The sequence below is a fragment of the Cnephaeus nilssonii genome (genome assembly GCF_951640355.1).
Source record: "Cnephaeus nilssonii genome assembly, chromosome: 9".
In the NCBI taxonomy this organism is placed as follows: domain Eukaryota; kingdom Metazoa; phylum Chordata; class Mammalia; order Chiroptera; family Vespertilionidae; genus Cnephaeus; species Cnephaeus nilssonii.
The window spans coordinates 47,108,967-47,116,003 of NC_137080.1; the positions used below are offsets into that span (position 1 = coordinate 47,108,967).

A 7,037-nucleotide genomic window follows, 5' to 3' on the forward strand; every position below is an offset into this window, starting at 1 on the left:
AAGTCAAGATAAAGATTGTAAGATACTTATATCCATCCTCAGTCATCCAGAGTGAGATGTCTGGCTGGAAACAAAGATGGGAGACTGGCCAGGAACAGATGGCTGATGACACCCTTCCTTCCTCCCTTCCTCCCTCCCTCCCTCCCTCCCTCCCTCCCTTCCTTCCTTCCTTCCTTCCTTCCTTCCTTCCTTCCTTCCTTCCTTCCTTCCTTCCTTCCTTCCTTCCTATGACAATAACAACTAAAAAAATTGGACACTTTTCTTTATAAACAGTTTCATGAACTATATTTCCAAGAGGTACTGATAAATAAGTGTGGGATAGGGTCCAGAATTTCCATTTAGAATAAGCCCTTTCTCTCCCAGTGGAATTTATTGCAGAAGTTTGGGGGACAATGCTGTAAAATATCACAACTAGGTAAGTTCCAGAATATTTAAAATGGTTGAATAAAAGGGACTATAAAAACTCATATGATTACTTAAATAACCGAAAATATTTTTGAGTATGACTTAATTGCATAAAAAATATTTTGCTATAAATTTTAATTATAAAATTTAAGCTATCCTGGCAGGCGTGGCTCGATGTTTGAACAGAAACCCAGGAACCAGGAAGTCACAGTTCGATTCCTAGTCAAGGCACATGCCTTAGAAGGCAGCTAATCAATGATTTTTCTCTCATCACTGATGTTTCTATTTCTCTCTCCCTCCCCCTTCCTCTCTCTGAAATCAATGAAAACATAGTTGAACCTTTTTCCGCCATCTTGGACCCTGTGGAGGCCTGCTGGCAACAGGACTTCTCTGACGACAAATATGTGTGGAAGGCTGTGGTCCGCGGTCATTTTTACTGGCTGTAAGCGGGGTCTCCAGAACCAGAGGGAGCACACAGCTCTTCTTAAAACTGAAGGTGTTTATGCCTGAGATGAAACAGAATTCTATCTAGGCAAGAGGTGTGCTTATGTGTACAAAGAGCAACACAGTGACTCCTGGTGGCAAACCGAACAAAACCAGAGTCATGTGGGGAAAGGTAACTCGTGCTCATGGAAACAGTGGCATGGTTCGTGCTAAATTCCGAAGCAACCTTCCTGCTAAGGCCATTGGATACAGAATTGGTGTGATGCTGTACCCCTCAAGGATTTAAACTTATTGAAAATAAATAAAATGGATTTGTTTTCTTGCGTTTTGGTAAAAAGAAAAATACATTCGGAAAAAAAACCCAAAAAAACCCTTAAGCTATATAGCTTTGCAATACAGATAAAAATCTCTTGGGAAATCAATAATCAAAATAATAAAATTTAGCATATGTTTTTTTTATAATCAACAAAGAAGAAATGCTGATTAAAAATGTAAACAACTATTTTATACCATGACAACTTAATTTAAAATTATGTATTTTCTCTTTTAAGTTGCATTTAAACTGCCAAAAGATTTTTAAGAATCACAATTTCTTATTAAATGCTCATCCTCAAGTAATGTTCAAGGGAAGAAAAAGAATCTAATGCAATTTTAGCTGCAATTGTTGCATTAAATACAATTGTTTGAGCTATGAATGAACCAAGTTATTAAAAAAAAGAAATTCATAATATCATTCAGAATCTAGCCTGATTTTACAACAAAGCTGTATTCTGACTCACTGCATACAAGGGAAAGCATTTTGTTTTAAAATGCATTTATCTTCTTTTGAATCTTTTTAAAACTTGAATTTCAGGATTTTAATGGCCTAAATAAAGGTAGCACATTCTTCTGTTCTTACCCCAACCAGAGATGGTGCTCCAAGATAATCATAAATGTTGACTTTACTAAGCAAACACTGTAGAACCCAGATTACTTGATTTACACTTTACCAAGGCTTTAAATTTGTTCCTATTCTTTCTTCTTATTCACACTTAGGAAGTATTTTGGAAGAAGAGAAATCCATGCCTATGTATAGTTTTCTGTTGCCAAAATTTTACACAAATGTCCCTCCTCTTTTTCATACATGTCCTTCATTTATGGACCATCTATGGGACATGTGCAGACCTAAATCCACATTAACATGGGAAAATTAAAATGAAATATGAAGCCATTTTTCATATAATTGGATTTAAAGATATTATTTAAATATTTACCATAAAAGTGAAAACACTGCTAAAGGAAAAGTACCCGAGATAAACAATCTAAGTTTTCCTCGTTTGGAGCTGGTTCACTCTGGTGAGTGGGTAGGGACGTGGACCCTCGGCCTTGGGTTTGCTGCAAAGTGAGGAGCTGGGGGCTGTGGACAGCAAGCAGGGACCAGGAAGGCTCTGATCCCACCCATGATTTTGGGATTGACACATTTGTGTTACAAAATCCTTTACAGACATATCATACGAACTTATGTATGAAATCTAATTGCTAATGTAAGAAACATTCAAACCTGTAAATAATTTTTGTGAGTTTATTTGAGCCAAGCTATGTACAATTGCCAGTAAGCAGAATCTCAACAGATTGAGATAATGCTCAGGAGACCCGCAGTTTTTCACCTTGTTTTATAAATTACAATCAAAGAAGGAGATGGATTTACATTGGTGATAGATTAGGGAGGCGGGAGAAAGCAAAGCAGAGAAACCTCTGGGACTGGATAAAAAGTAATATGATAGACACAGGCTTCTTTTACATAGGTGGGTACAGGATAGGTAACAGTCAAAGATTAACAGGATAACAACAGCAATGAGGGAATTTGGGGTCTTTGCCCCATGCATTGGTTGTGCCCAGAGGGGTCTGGGAAAGGGGAAGTTACCCTGACATTCCAAACGTATGTTATTGTATATACAAAAAGACAATAGGCTCAGTTAAGATCAAAGTTAATCTTTGTCAGGGAAGATACCCACCATCAACTGCTTTTAGTGAAAGTTTTAATTTCAGACCATCCTTTGTGGTTACTTTAGGTCTTTGAGTTTGCAAGGCCTCCATGCAGGCGTTTCCTGAGCTTATCAGGTTAGCATGTGGCTCCTTTTTGTCCACATAGTGAAAATAAACTGAGGAATAAAATAGGTCCAGAGGCATGGATGCATGGAACAGACTGACAGATCTCAGAGGGGAGAAGGGAGGGAGGACGGGAAGAGATTAACCGTAGAACATATATGAGTATACGTGAGGAGATAGAAGAAGAGGGTTAGGTAGAAGGGACTGGACCATGGGGGCTGGGAAGTGGAGCATTGCAGACACAGGCAGAACACAGCTTGCTGACCGTACCCTGTTCTGAGAAAAATAGGGAGACAGACAAACTAGACCGAGCTGGGTGGGGAAAGAAGGGCATGCATTGAGATGTAAGCTTTAAAATGTTTAGATGTTGCTAAGACCGGCAGCTTGCAAATAAATAATCACAAGGAAGTAAGGTGTATAAACCAGTTCCAAGGATGCTGCTAAGGTAGAATTCTTTGGAAGGACCAATCAGGAGCTAGCAAGGCATGTATCTACCTCTAAATAAAAATGTGCATACTTCCTCTCCTTTCTCTCTCTCTGGTGCACTGGGTTTCTATGGCAGGAGATATACTCCCATGCGTCCATGTGGCTTATGGGCATGTGAGACTCCACACGTGGACTAATGGACTTTAATTACCTTGGATGCTGAACTACAACATGGAATGGAAGCTCTGGACACTGGCCTGCTTTTGGAACCCCAGATGCATCTTTTCCAGGATTGGCTTCTCGCAGTAAAATTTGCTCTGCCAACCACTTTTTGTCCTGGAACCCATTCTTTGGTTTTGCAAGATAAAGAACTAGGACCCGGCCACCACAAGTGTGGGGAAGGCCTGGGCTGGGTGGAGTGGGGGGAAATGGGAGACATCTCTCAACAATAAATTTAAAAAAAACAATCAATAAAAATGCAAATGAACCCTAGAACTATTCTGATTTTTATATAAATAAACTTAATCAGATCTATCTGGTAGTCCTTCTAAACACCTAGTTGAGATTAGCATCCCCACTCCCCCTTCCCTTTGTGGTGGACTGAACTGTGCTTACAAAAGACTTGTTGAAGTTTTAACCCCCAGTATCTGTGAATAGGACTTCATTTGGAAATAAAGTCTTTGCCGATGTAATGAAGTCACACTGGATTAGGATGGGCCCTACACTCAGTGACTGGGATTTATAGAAGGAGAGAGAAATCTGGAGACACAGAGACACTCAGAAAGAATGCCATACGGTATGAAGCCAGAGACAGAGATGGGAGTTACGCTGGCACAAACCAACGAGCATCAAGGATTGCTGGCAACCACCAGAAGTTCAAATTATTCTCTTGAAAAAAATCTAACCACTAGAATTTTTGATAGAATCAATTCCTGTTGTTTTAAGCCACCCAGTTTGTGGTCATTTGTTATAGCAGCCCTACAAAATTAAAACATCAGTCAAAGGTTTAATTTGGATTTGGGTAAGAAGGGTAGGTGTGGTAGTGGTAAGCTTCAGTAGTGATCAGTTCTTGGATAACAAGAGAGCATAAGAATTTTGTTCATGTGGGAAATGGAAATTGAGAGCAGAGAGGAAGAAGGAAGTATCTAAAAATACACATATAGGCTGGCCAGCATGGTTCAGTGGTTCAATTTCCGGTTCAGTGCCCGGGTTGCATTCTTTGTTCACTACCTCAGCTAAAGGTTGTAGGGTTGAAAGCAGGAAGCCTATGTGTCTCCTCCCAGCTGTTATTTTCCAAAAGCCCAGGGCCTTTGAGGAGCAAGAGGGAGAGAGAGGAAAAGGATAATAAATAGTCGTTGTGAGCATTAAATGAGTTTTGTGATATGTTGAGACAGTTCTAAACATAGAACATGCTCATTCAAGGTGAGTGGTTGTTAATACAGTCGTCCCCCTTTATTTGTGGGGGGTATATTCCAAGATACCCAGTGGATGCCTGAAACTGCTGATAGTATCAAACCCTACTGTGTTTACCTATGATAAAGTTTAATTTCTATGTTAGGCACAGTTAGAGATTAAAAACAATAACTAATAATACAATAGAACAATTATACTATAATCAAAGTGATGTGAATGTGGTCTCTATATATTTTATTTTACTGTACTCACATTTCTTCTTCTTGTGTTATTGTGACATGATACAATGCCTATATAATGAGATGAGGTGACGTACTCAGAACATCGTAAAATTTAAAACTTATAAATTGATTATTTCTGGAATATTTCCACTTAATATTTCTAGACCAGAGTTGACTACAGATAATTGAAACTGTGGAAAGCAAAACTGAAGTTAAGAACAAACTACTGTATTATTATATTACTTTATAACTTTCAACTCTCATTCTGTATGTGTGTGTGCACACATGCCTGTATATTTGTGATGGGTGACAGAAGTCAGCACAGATTATCTGACTTTTGAACTAATGCATACGTAGAATTCACCACATCTCACAACAGGGACATGGGTGTTGCAACCAAAGAGAACAGCCTGAGCAGAAGCCTGGAGTGAGAAATGGCATGACGCACTATCTGTGACTTCCTAAAACACAGATCTGCATGAGGAAAAAATAACCAACAAAAGACTTTCTAGATCCTTTTTGACTGGAAACATTTCCCAGAACACGTTACATAAAAAAATGAAACTTCTTTTTTAGATATTTTAGGAAACCTTGAGTTAAGCAATGGAAAAGCTACATTTTGTGTATGTGACATGCAACATTCTCAAAGCTTGATTGACCTTGAGGTCTTCCACAGCACAAGATCACATGTAGTGAAACACTGACTTAGAGTAAAATGACATACAGGTTTTTAGGCTTATTAGCATCACCAAAACTTTTATATACCAGGGCGTAGGAGTCATAAGATCTTGATTTAATTCTGCCTCTGCCACTGAGTAACCATAGGGGAATTTAACTCCTTTGTTCTTCAATTTAATTTGTAAGTACTGAAATGCTAAGTTTATCTTCCTCTGAAGGATGATTATACACTAAGATAAGGTGGATAAATTCCTGGTACGACTGAACAGGTCCCAGTCATGGAAGTCCATGCTGCTATCAGCCTCTGTCTTGCACTGGAGCTGTGTTAGCCGAGCTCCTTCCCTCCACATGGAAAGCCCTCTGAAGGTAGAGTTTGTTTCTTCACACCACATGTTCCATTTCTACCCACACATGATGCTCAATAAATAAAAATAGTTGTTGAGCTGAAAGAAGGAAAGTACTGAAAAGAACTGCTGTAAATATTTTTATTCACTCACCAAATAATAGCTGCTAAAATAATATTTTAAGAATTCACGTTTTTTTATGGATCCTTATGTACTTACTGTCTTTGAATCATGTTCACTCTTACCTCAGGAAGAGTTGTGACTATCCTAATAAAGAGAGAATATGCAAATTGACCATCATGCCGTCACAAAGATGGTGGCGCCTATAGTCACAAGATGGCGGCACCCAGTCCCCTCAGTCCTGCCGGGGTCCCCCAGTCCTTTCAGCCCAGCCAGGTATGGCCGGCCCCGCCCTCAGCCCCCAGCCACCCAGGGCCGGCCCGAGGCACAGGCAAGCCTCAGATGGCAGCTGCCCAGCCGCTCAGGGCCGCCCGAGGCTCAGGTAACCAGGGCCAGCCAAGGCTTATGCTGCTGGCAGTGGCAGCAGCAGAGGTGTGATGGGGGCATTGCCTTCCCCTGATTGCCGGGTTGCCTCCCACCCCTGAGGGCTCCCGGACTGTGAGAGGGGGCAGGCTGGACTGAGTGACCACCTCTCCAGTGCATGAATTTTCATGCACCGGGCCTCTAGTATGTTCATATAATATAGACATGAAGAAAGGCATATTCCAATCCCAGTTTTTGTTAAAGAGAGCTTTTCTGTGATATATCCTAATTCATAACACAACTTAATTTATTAGCTCATCTATGCAATTTCTTTATATATATATATATATATATATATATATATATATATATATATCTCCAAGATTAGCATATCCTTTCCATTTGTCTGGGAAATGTGCCATTCAGTCCTGCAGTGGTGTTGTCAAGCCTCGCACCCATTCCCTCTCATTCAGACAGAGACGCCTATACCTCATCCAATTGCATTAGTCACATGGGAAAGATAAATGAGAACATA

General features: G+C 39.9%; 1 pseudogene across 1 annotated transcript; it reads left to right on the plus strand.

Annotated features, from left to right (window-relative positions):
* Nucleotides 1–807: 807 nt before the first annotated feature.
* Nucleotides 808–1,135, plus strand: LOC307105586 (large ribosomal subunit protein eL33-like; annotated as a pseudogene). The gene has a single exon. The product of its transcript is annotated as a large ribosomal subunit protein eL33-like (transcript).
* Nucleotides 1,136–7,037: the final 5,902 nt, after the last annotated feature.